This window comes from Halichoeres trimaculatus, unplaced genomic scaffold, assembly GCF_033239565.1.
Source record: "Halichoeres trimaculatus isolate MK-OKI-2021-1 unplaced genomic scaffold, fHalTri1.1 fHalTri1_scaffold_23, whole genome shotgun sequence".
In the NCBI taxonomy this organism is placed as follows: Eukaryota; Metazoa; Chordata; class Actinopteri; order Labriformes; family Labridae; genus Halichoeres; species Halichoeres trimaculatus.
Genome location: NW_027437201.1, coordinates 15,171,385 through 15,183,891, shown reverse-complemented (window position 1 = coordinate 15,183,891; position 12,507 = coordinate 15,171,385). Strand labels below are relative to the sequence as shown.

The following is a 12,507-nucleotide window of genomic DNA, read 5'->3' as shown; positions in this document are numbered from 1 at the left end:
GGCTGTGGGTGAGGGCTTTGGTCTGTGGTGGAAACACCAGAATTCACAGTGAATGCCTCAGTACTTCAGGACGCGCTGGCGGAGAGTCAATTGCTCCCCAGTTTTGTGCCTAGCTTTAAGTCATCCTTTAGTTTTAATTCTGGTTTCTTATGGATCTTTAAGCCTGTGTGAGTGTGTGTTAGTGTGTTTGTGCTTGTATCTGTGTGTGACTGGGACGGGCTCCTTGAAGCCTCCAGGAGTGGATGCACAAGCTTCTGACGCACGCATGACATGGGTGGGCTTTTAAATGCAAGCGACTATGATGGATTTTTGTGTGTTTTTTATGGCACCGGGGACACTTCGGGCCGTATCTTCTCTGTCATCGTGAGCTCCCTCCACAATTCAGTCGGTTATTACCAAATAAAGCATCTGTGCGCACCGGTGAGCGCGCGGTACTGTGCACTGGGATGAGCGGATGCGGCGCAGTAGGAGGCTCGGCTCTGTGTGCGCTGTACAGGCAGATGCCTCTGAGCCACCTGCGCCTGTCAAAGCAGAGATGCATCCACTTACTTCACTGCGCATCAAGACCAAACAGGCCGACTTCACGCCCTGCTCCTCTTGTTGTGTTTTAACCATTTGATAAATCTGAAACCAGGGACTTCTCAAAAGGAAATGTGGTTAAAATGCCAATTCCTCTGCTTTTCGTTCTACCAGGAGCACATTTGTCAGAATGTTTCCACATTCCAGGCAGATATCAGCAGATTGATCACATGGGGTTCAGTTTGGGATCACTGACACATCTGATTACCAGTTAATGCTGAACGGTTAGGTCATGTCTGGAAGATTGTTTTGCAAGACACGTAAATCAGGGGATTCACTGCATTCACACTGCTCGAGCATGCGTCATCCTCAGGATTTACGCACCACATTCTACACTATTGTGCCAACATTACGCACAGACTCTCCTTGGTCCCCTGCACCTCGGCCCTCAGGTTGTCAGTGAGGAGTGTGAGACAGCACCTCTACGTCAGAGGCCGGACCGCACCCTCCGGTTCTGATTGGCTCATTCTGAAACAAACGCTTTAATTGAGGTTAGCCAACCCGGAAGTTCACAGTAGCGTCTTTCGTGAGTGTTACGCACAGTAATGATCATGAAGACGTTTTCTGTAGGAAAGTGGGAGATATTCTGTCTAACTGTGACTTGACTCCAAGTATTCCTGACTAGTAAGAGTTTGGGGTTAATTATCAGATAACGCCTCTGAAGACCTCCCTCAAGTGTTCCCTTATCATAGGAGTGGTGCTGATGACACCAGAAGGGCAGCATGGCAGGCATTCCTGAGAGGATTTAAAGTAAGATGTTTTAATTTTTTGATCTTCAGTCACACATTATGGTTGAAAAGCATTTTTTTGGTGGGGAAGTCAAAAGTCGGGGAGCTGGGGGCTCTGATGAAATTATTGGTTGCAGTTTGCTAATCTGAGGCTACCTGACCTTGCATTTTGTCTGCCACAACAGATTTGTAGTCTTGTGTTGTTTGCCCTTATTTTTTCATTCAGCACCACACCAAACTCAAATCACTGGGCACAGGCTGCTGCTCAAATATTTACACATTTTCCAGCTGACTGCTCCCCTATTTATTTCCAATCATTTCACTGTTTTTCTTTATTATTATCCTTTCTTACTAAATAATCTGAAAAAAATTAGAGAGCGCGATGGCAGCAGCTTGGCTTACAGCCCCTAAAGCCTGAACAAAGACACATTGTTTTTAAAGATTTTGATCATATCTTTTTTTCAAATGGAAAATAATTTTATTACTTAAACCTCCACAACTGGAATCCAAACCTTTCAAGAAAACATACCAAGAGTCTTTAAAAAGCAGCTCAGCATGCAGCCCCCTTGTGAGAAATTACATCCATTTAGGGAACATTTTTAAACTACCATAGTATTATTACCTTTTAAATTTAATAGAAGAAACCTTTTTGTCTAAATCTGAACAAGTGAGCTACAGCCAGGCTTCCCACTCAGTTTAGGGTCCAGAGAGTCATCCAAAAAATTTTTTTTTTGTAAAATTATACAGCAAACTTTTCCTTTAGGTGATTTGGGGTTCGGGGTTAACATTTTAAATCAACTAGGATCCTTTGAGCAAAATCTTTTCAAAAATTGAATTGTTTTCATTCAGCTAGATCACAGGTTAAAGTCCAGAAATGTACGGGACTGATAGTCCAGCTGACTCCCCTATGAACTCAGGCTATTATCTTGCATGATTGAGCTTGGATTGTGGAGATGAAAGTCTCTGTGGTGCCAAGTCTCTCTAATCTGTGATGTAATCAAGAAGCAAAGCCTGGCACGGCTCCAACCACAGCGAGCAGGAGAGCGACTTTGTGGGCACGGTGACAGCACCCTCAGGGGATTTTCTGCGGGGAAGGAGCTGCAATCGTTTTTTCTGAAGCTAAGTCTGACACCGTGGCCCTGGTCAGACAGAATTGAAACCACTGCACTCCTTCACAGCTGCAGATGCTGTTTTTCTTTTAGGGGTTGTTAAAAAGAAATATTATGTTTCAGTGGATTACAGTGAGTAGCACTGTGTGTTTTTTTTTTAACTTGAGTCCAGTTTTGATGTCTATATTTGCTGCTTTTTTGGCAAATGCAGAACACCCAGAAGAAGAATCTGCAGTTTTGTTTTCCTTTGTCACTGTGCACGGAGCAATGCCAGAGCAACAGCATGGCAGGCTGTAAACTCTGAACAAACAGAGAACCAAAATGACTCTTCAGTGCTTTAACTGCCTGCCACATTATACACAGAGGTTTCATCTTCTGCAAACAAAGACTCCCGAATAAAAACCAGTAAAAATGCTCATTAGAGCAGTTGTACCACAAAATCAGTGATTCTGTGATGAGGAGGAGGCTGCTAGGTGAGCTGCTGTGACTCATTTTCTTTGGGCTGTGCACTGAGCTGCTTATCTGTTGCTTATTTTAGGAGTTTTGTTTGTTTGATTAATATCAGAACAGGTAGTTTTAATCCAGCTAAGTATTGGAGGACTTGAGAACGTATCAGCAGAAGAAATAGCGAATAAGCTACTCTCTTGTTCTGCAGAGAAATCACCGTCTCTGTCAGAAGGCTCTGATGGTTTGGAGAAAGTGATGTAATGGCTCTTTCCCATGGTAAAAAAGAGTCTTAATGAAAAAGCTTTCTCTGGATTCTGCTGCTAATTGGCACTTTGAGTGGACCCAAAATAAGAGGCCCATTAAGATTTACCCTGCAGCCACTGACAGCACACATCAGTCCTGCTGGTGGAAATGATCAATCAGAACAATTTCAGAATATTCCATCTATTTGTTTTTAAATCCTGCAAGAAAATACAAAAATAGGAGGGTTCAAATGGTAGTTACTGAACCTTTGCAGCACTCATGTGTCTTCAGACTGTAAAAACGCAGGAGTTGGAGCCTTTGAACTTTCAAGTTGCGTGCAAAATGTTTGTTTTCTTCTGTAGATTTTGGTGCTTCCTGGGTCGAATATTCACAATTTATACAGTTGCTCTTGTTTTGCATGTGCATGGTAGTATTTTTAACAACAAACCTCATCCTTCTTTTAGACAGTGAAATATGCCAATCAAAGACAATCAGACCATCAGAAATGTTGAAATAGGATGCTGAGATTGGAATCTGTTTCATGGTTTTCAGGTCATTATTTTTGGACAAACATGCCTCTCAGTATTTTCAGGGTATTTTCTCATTGTTTTCACTTCCACAAACTCTCCATCGATTGGTTTTCAGAGGCAGGAATGTGTACTCTCTGAAGGCCAGAGTGTAGAGGTCAGCTGGTTTGGAGCTTAGGGTCCCATTTCCTGCATCATTCTGATTGTTTGCCCTCCCTGTAGATTAAAATCCTGCTGCAGGGTTGCCCTGTCGGAGCGGTGTTAATGTGGGTCAATCTCATTTGGGATACAAGTCGATATCCCGTATTTCCCCTGAGCTGCTGACCAAAAGGCACAGATTGTACTTCCTTATTTTCTGTAATTGTTGCTCATTACTTTGAGTGATCGATGGATTCTTGGGTGAGAGTTAGGGGTTCATGGGTAATTGTTTCCTCTTTGATTAGTCCTAACCAAAGCCATCCTACAGGCATAAGATAGAGAAGTAATCATCCTAGCTGTGCTATAATTTCATTATAGGTTACTAATTATAAACCGTGGCTCCTCGGTTATCTGACAACGCTGCTTTGATGTTACATATAGAGTGTTTGAAGTTGAGCAGCCTCCACAGCCTCCACGTTCACGGGATTATTGGACAAAGCCCAGCTATAATATATGCAATAGTGTACCATTAATTAGCACAAAAACAGGAGCTACAAATAAAACAGTAGCTGCAGGACTGAGGGGCCAGCGCTGCTTTTTCTACAGATGAGTTTATAATAAAATCTAATAATAGCTAATATAGAGGACGCTTCATGTCTAATGCATGTTGATGGTTACTGTATATCTGTGTACTGTGCATGGTTTATTCCACAGAGACTGAATATATATAGATGAAAAAAGAAAATGATGGATTAAAGCAGGGCCACGTTAACCCTTTATACAGCCAGAGGGAATGAACAAGATGCTCGGCCCCCTTTGTTTCCAGGACTTAAACAAGAGCTGGATAAATTAAGACAAGGAGATCAGATTCTGAAACAGATTACGGCTGATAATATGAATATTGGAGTAGGGTTAAATTTTTATTTACAAGCTTTTTTTAATCACAGTTATCAACACTTATCATGTTTTGAGATATTTCTTTAACTGACAACATGTTTTATTCCAACGCATGACAAGCCAAAATGAAGAACTTAATTACCTGTAATGTGCAAGAAAATCCACTCCCCAAGTTTCTTGGTTTAAGAAAGTAATTTTTGAGCAATTTTACTTTAAAAAAACAATGTGACTGGTGTTTTACTAACCAAATCAGTGGGATTTATTTTACTCATTACACGCAATCTAAGTGTTATTTACAGCTTTTAATATGTTGAAATAAGATATTAACCTTAACTTGTAAGGGTTCTGTGGCTAGGGACATTTCTTCTACTGACTATTAGAAGCCATGCTTGCAAGACTTAAAGTTTTTGCAGTGAACAGTCATGAAACCAAAGACCTGCAACAGAAAAAAGTTTTAGAAATTGAAGGCTGCCTTATCTTTAGTTTTGTTTAAATACCGCTACTGGAGTATATATATTTAAAATCATGAAAGTCTGTCTCCTCAGCTTAAGTTTACTGAATGACACAACTTCAGGTTTACTGTACGGTATGACAGTAATGTTGGATAACCTAATGAGAATGTTCAGATGTGGTAGTTACAAGTGAAACAAAACCTTTACTGGCCTCTCCTCAGATATTCTGACTTAGTTATTCCTGTTAGGAGTCCTGGTTTTACTCCAGGGTTGCCTTTAGGTTGCATGTGAAAACCTCTAACCCCTGTTGGTAGTTTGCCAACAGGACAGCAGTTCCATGTTTTAGTTTTTGCTGGGTTTGGCCAGGTCAAGTGGAATAAAGTCCCTCCAGAGCCTGATTCCAGTGGGAAACCTCTGTAAGGTTCCTGTTTTTATATTTTTTTGTCTTCATGAGCATTTTTGAGATAGGTAGTTACCAGATCAGGACATGGATTCAATCATTTAAAGCCTTAGCATTTCACCACTTCACTATTGAGTCAGCAGGGTAGTTTAGATGCAGAGCCTAGTTCTTTAAAAGATGATACCAAGTACTGCTTTTAGAGGGAACTCTGAAGATGGTTTAGTTTCTCTGAGATCCATTAAAGAAACGATAAATACTTAAAGCATTGATTCCGTCTGAGTGTCAGCTCCTTGAAAATTACACCCTAACATTTCCAGCTTGTTGTCAGAGAAGCTCCATCTTTAATTCTCTAAAGTGTCGGCCTTTATGGAGCTGATCGTGGCGCCTTCAGGCAGGATTGTCGCTCCGATGACCAAATCAAAGAAGACAGATTCAGACTAACCGGATTCACAGAGGAGTCTGGCTGTTTCACATATCCCAGCCCAAAAGAAGAGAGTATTGATTTCTTTGTGGACTCCAGTTGTGGCAGGATCTATAAAAACTTGTTGTGTGAGCTTTTGCACAGTTTATTTCTTTTATGGCAGAAGGCCAGGGCAGAAAATGTTGTTGTAGGGCTGTGTTAGAGCTCACATTCAGCTGAGCGATTCCCCCTCTCCTCCGTTACACTTTCTTTATATTTCCTGCAGCGTTTGTTTGCCTCCTCTGTCCGGAAGTGCTCCAAAAGCCGCTTCTAAACAGAATCTGACATAATGTGCCAGGTAAACAGTTTTGTCTGCTGCTCTCCATCTGTTCAGACGCAGAAATGCCCTTTTTTTTTGCTTCTCAGCTCTGCTTTAAAACGTCCTCAGCAGAAATCCTCCTCTCTCTTCACACTGTGACAGATTGGTATAAAAGCACTGCTTCCTTTTCTCGCTGCCTTTCTCATTTAATGTTCCTCCTAGAACGAGTGGAAAGGAGGCGAGGTGATTCATTTCATTTCTTACAGCTTGTTTGGAATTTTTAATTTTGTTGGAAAGCAGAAAGAGTCTTCAAGACGAGCCTTTTTCAAGATGCAACACTACACAGGATGCTGTTTTTGCAATGCTGTTGGAGTTTTATAGATTTCTTCTCCAAGTTTCTCAGCACCAGTGTTTGTTGGTTTTCTTTTACGAATAGTTTCTCTACATTTTTCTCTCCTCTTTCTGCACCAGAAACCTTCACATCTCTTTAACACATTCCATTCTCTTGTCTACTCGAAGCATGATGCTCAGCAACCCACCTCGGCCCAAAGCCTCAAAATCTGATCCTTCAAACCCCCCTTGAGTGTCATCCCAGGATGCTTTACTCCAGCTTTTCCCTCCTGTCAGTTGGTGTGAGGTGATGCTCAGTGCTTGGGGTGGTTGTTTGTGATGGATGGACCTAAATACAGAGCCCAACTTGCCCTCAGGGACTTGATGATTGAGTCAGGATTTGGACTTATCCCTGACAATCAGGAGCCGCCCTCTGGAACCTTAAAAATGTCAACTTCCTGTTTGTATTTCTGTCATGCAGGAATCAACAAAACATTCACAAACAGAAAAATAGAACAGCACCTGGTAAAGATGAGCCTTTGAATGCTGTTTGAAGGGCTAATTGAATCAGGGAGAGCATCACATGACTTGGTGTCAAACGCCGGTCACCTGGAAGTGTGTGGCTTCACGCTAACAGCTCACTGGTCATGGATGGTGTATGACATTGGATTCTCTGTTCTCCAGTGGTCGCGTCATGCTGTTTCTGGTCCTTTTCATCTTTCACTGCAGCTGCCACATGTAATATCATACACCACACATGACGCCATGTCCTCACCAGTGAAAATCTAGGATATAGAAGAATATTTAGTGCTCAGATTGGTTTCTGGCTCCCGGGGAGTCACAGTTTTTCCTCTCCATGCCCTTGGATGATGCCTTCACTCCCAATCCTTTATTGTCAACCAACATGTGTCCACATACCATCATCATGCTTATAACTTAAGGCTTCCTGTAAGCTTTATGGTATACATGAGTCATGGATTGCAGGAGTCAAAATTTATTATTTTAATCTTCTGTAGGAACCAAAAATCTTTTTTTTTTACCAATACAAAATCTGGAAAACATGCAGTAATGTGTTCCAAAAACAGCTTTAATGACTTCCTTTTCTATCAACGAGAGAAGCTTGGTGCATTATGTGATTTAAATAATAACTTTGTGCCTAATTCTGATTTATGATGGATCTCTGATGCAGGATTCAGCTTTCTCTGAGTTTTTATTTTAACACTGAATAACCTGAGGTTTCTACTGACTAATTCTGTCATATTGTTGTTTCTTTAAAACAAGAAAATTAAAGTCTGATGGTTGTTTGGAAGTAGCCAAATTTACTAAAACTGTCAATGCAATTCTCCCAAACAATGCCTTTGTGCCTTCTTCTGACTTATGGTGCTGCTTTTTCTACCTGCATTTATGTCCTTTCTTCTGCAGTCTGCACATGTAGCTTAGCATACCACTCCTCACATCCTAAAAGCATCTCTGTTTTTTTTTATAATTCCTCAGGTTAACTAAGACTTCTGCTGACGGATTATTTCTGAATTATGTGCAAAAAAAAGTGCCTTTTCCCGCCTTAAAATCTAACCAGTAACCTGAGGGTTCATCAAGCAGCCAGAATGACCCAGTTTTTAGTCCAAGAGAAAAGCCAGGGTCATATATTTCCTTGAATAATTACTTTGTACTGACTTGGGATTTATGATGCAATCCCTAAACACAATGTGGTTTACTCTCAGTTTGCTTTTTGTTTTCAGAGAAATCTGAGAAAAGCACAGTCTGCATTTTTCTTTCTGCATCCGTTTGCTATGTGCGCTCCAAACCTCAACACAAGGTGGTGGTGCTTTGTGTACTTACAGTAAGCTAATGACAGACTGTAGGTTGGAGATTTATGGGTGACTCTTCAACGAAAGGAGTTTTTCTCTCCCCATAGATTTCCAAGAAAAAAATGTTTCTTTTCTAAGAGTTAGGTTGAAAAAGCTATAAAAAAACTGTGTCTCAATGCTGATATTTTAATACTTTTTTTCTGTGTGTTGAAAATTCAAAGGTGCAAGAATTTCGCTGTTAGCCAGGTATTTTGGCATCCCCTCTAGAATAAAGCAATAAAAGTGCCAAATTCATTTAAATCGTCACTTAACATTACCTCATAACAACTTAAAAAACATTTTTCAAATCCATATAGTTTATATTTGTTCAACATATTAAATTTGCAATTGATTTATAGTTAAATGATACTATCACTTATACTTTTTCATTACCATCACACTCAACATTTTACAGACTGATATATATATATTTTAAATACTGACATTGTTGCATGCTTATTTGATGCTCCTATTTGAATATTTTAACTAATTAATAGGAAATTTCACAGTATTTACATATAGTTTATGTACATTGTATGCTAGCTGACCTGTTAGCTTAGCAAGTCTAAAACTTAAGCAACATTTTCTGCAAAAAAGTGAAATTTGTCATTACTGTCACACGTCATTACCATTGCACGGGTGAGAAGCCCAAGACATTGAAAATCTTGCACATTTGAATTTTCCACACACAGAAAAAGCATTAGAATATCATCTTTGAGACACAGTTACTTTTTTCATAACTTTTTCAACCTAGCCTTTACAAATTTGTTTTTTTGTAAAAAAAAACAAAAACATTTTCTTCTTTGAAATCTACGCTGGAGACAGAAAAACTCCTGTAACCAGAAGATATAAGAGTTCAGAAAGCTTGTTACAATTCTTCTTCTGAGGTAACTTTGTACCTAATTGTGATTAAGGTGTTTTTTTGACGCAGCCTCCTCAGTGTTGTTCCTCTGCGGGTCATAAACAGTCGTCCTCTCCGTGAATAAAGCTCGAGATGTGAGCTCGGCATGCAGCAGCAGACTGGTTCCTCCGCTCTAGAGCTGCAGCAGCTTTCTTGCTTTACGCAGCAGTTTTTCTGTCAGTTTGATGTTTGTCTCTTGTGCTAATTTGAGGACCTATTAAGGAGCTCAGAGTGCTTTTAGTTGTTTAACTTGCCTCTTCTTTCTCCCTTTGGTGCTGGAGGAAGATTTATGCTTGCAGAAAAGTCTGATTGGAGTGTTGAAGGTTTATAAAATGTACTATTGAATCTTTCTCCAGAAGAAGAATGAAAACTGCAAAGGCAGTAATAGAGTCCCCACCTCATGTATTACTTGCAATTTTTCAAAACAAGCTGTGTAAGCCAAGTGTTGGCTCTGAGGCAAAGTAATATCAACACCTGATTGCTGCCAGGGACGGAGGCACATTGGCTGCTTGGTTCCCCTCCCGGACCTCATTCTGCGAGTGACTGTGACCACCACAGATAATCACACGCTACCTTCAGAGAGAAACGTGGCCTGAGGGAAGCTTAGGAATTTAAATGGGATGATGAAATCACAGGGTTGGGGCCTTTGGTGTATTCGTGACACTAACACGTGTCTCCAGCAGCCGGCCATATGCCACCAGGCAAACACTGGTGTAACTAAGGACGCCTGCAATCACTCCCTGCCCTGCTCTGAGCGGACAGATCTCATGTTGCAAACCCCAGCGGCACATGGCGCCTGCTCTGTGAGTCTGCTTGAATCTTTGCCCACACACTAATGCATGGCCGTCTGGTCAGTGTCGGCATGTGTGTGTGTGTGTGTGCTGTGACCTTTCGCTTCACTTGAGAGCCAAGCAGTTTGAGCTGAGAAAGTCATTTTGGAGGGATTCACAAATCTACAGCAGCGGAAACGTTTAAATCACAACTTCATTTGACTGAATCAGAACCAAGTGTGGAGTAGTTCTAATTCAGAAGGAAATAGGTGTAGGAGACTCTCTGTAAAAAAAAGGACGTTGATCTGGAGAAGAAGGTTTTAGTATCAGAAGGGCTGCTTTGGTCCATTTATCCTGATGAGTAAGCAAGCTTTAAACGCCGATTTAAAAGTCTTACTAGTGCCAGAACATCAGGTCAGAGTGAGGTCAGTTTTCAGAATCAATATTCTGACATAAGACGAGAGTGCTACAGATTTCTGGTGTGATCATAGCAATTTCAGTGATTGCAAGCTAAACTTTTCAACTCTGACCTCAATTCAACAAGGTTTTATACACAGTGGTCTTGGTGTCTTTGGAGTCTTTTTTTTGGCCCTAATCAGATTCTTATACATGTTAGTCGTGTTTCTGAGTCTTGTTTTATGCACAAAAAAAAATCAGAAAGGATATCACCTGAAGCAGAGATTTTACAAAAGTATACATGGCGGCAACTGAAGTATGCATGATGTTTGGTCTTCTGCAGGAATTGATGGTGTGCAGGGAAAAAGGCACAAAATCTGATCTGATTTAGAATCCAGCCCGAAATGTGTTTTTGTAAAGATCTGGTTAAATAAGTCACTTATGACCAGAGGAGTGCAATTTGATCTATTGTTTCCTGCAGTGTGAACATCCTCAGATACTGAATGGAAGTGTTAGAAGGAGTAGAGCTTTGTGCAACACAACAATTGAGAATGGCACGCATCTGAACACCCACTCCCATTGTTCTCTGTGTGCAGCAGTGTGTTGATGTGCTTCAGGATGTTTACTGCCCCACTTCTCTAGAAAGCATCCGTTTTTATTTTTTTTAGTTCCCAAAAATCATTCAGGAAAGTCTGGATACAAACCTGGATGACTCAGAGGATCGATAATCTCATGGGGAAGGATTAAAAAAAGCTACCTGCTTTAGTTAACTCCTCGTTTGATCCAGTTATGGTAAAGATTTTCAGTCCAAGAGTTGTAGCTGTTTGTTCTTAAGTTCATCCAAAGTTTATTTATTAACTTTGTATTTAATCAAGACGGTAAGTTTAGTATTTTTTCAGTGTATGGAACTTCCTTTTTGTCTCCTCATTTTTTAATCTTGGATCCTTGATGATATTTTTTGTTTCATTTTAACTTTCCTTTTTTCCTTACATGAATAAACTCAGCTTGCAGCAATATGAGAGCAAAACTATTTACCTTTATTTTCTCCAACAATTTTCAAACCTTCTTGTCCTGCAGAGATGAATATGATTGCTCTTTCAGACAAAGATCTGAAATTGGAGGTGTTTGACTTTCGAACCCATGTATTGATTTATGAAGGTGGGCTGAAAAGTTCATGGCCTGACCAGGAAGGAGTTATGCCACAGTGATAAAAATAGGCATGCATTGAATTCAACATTTTTTGGCTAATTTTTCAACACAGTCAATGTTTTCTTGGGTTGTTGCTGTGGCAGGAAGTTTGGACCTTGGGTCATCTTGAAGGCTCTCCCTACCCCTCTTGAATTCACCTGCCCACTTTTTCACAGTTGATGAAGTTGGAGCATCTTCTCTTAATGTAGCAACCATGTTGCCGTGAATCAACTTCAACTTCAACTTTTTCATAGTCCTGTGGGAAAATGGTTTTTCAGCAGCAGACATCAGTTTACAAGTACATGATAACACATAAATCAGGAAAAATCCTCAACTCAAGTGAAAAAGGACGGCACTTAAACCACAAAAAGCTAAAGACTAAGAATCAGGCAAAACCCATTAAGTGTGTTCAGTCATCAAAGTGCTGTGCAGTAGATAAATCAACAGAGTTGAGAACATACAAGATAAAGCAGATAAAAAGAGATTCAATAAAAGTCAATAAATAGGATAACAGTATAAAAATCAGCGATCAATTCTATCCACAAGAAGCGTAAAGCACAAGAAAGAAAAACTGGCCCAGCCAACGAATTAAGGTCTTCAATAGCAAATGGAATAAAAGAAGTTCTGGCTTGCCGAGTTATGGTTCTCGGTATTCTGTAACGTCGTCCAGAAGGGAAAAGATCAAATTCAGCAAACAGAGGGTGATCAGTGCAGTTCAGAATTCCTTGTCCTTGGGGGTTAACCGCTTTTTTTGTAGACATTTGATCTATATTCACAAAATGTCTCTGGTTCTACTTTTCTGAGTCCTCAAACACAACATCAGCGTCAGTTAATTG

At 40.4% G+C, this 12,507-nt stretch overlaps 1 protein-coding gene across 4 annotated transcripts in view; it reads left to right on the top strand.

Annotated features, from left to right (window-relative positions):
• ca10a (carbonic anhydrase Xa) overlaps window positions 1-12,507 on the top strand; it is a 437,188-nt gene that overhangs the window by 228,973 nt on the left and 195,708 nt on the right. The window lies entirely within an intron of this gene.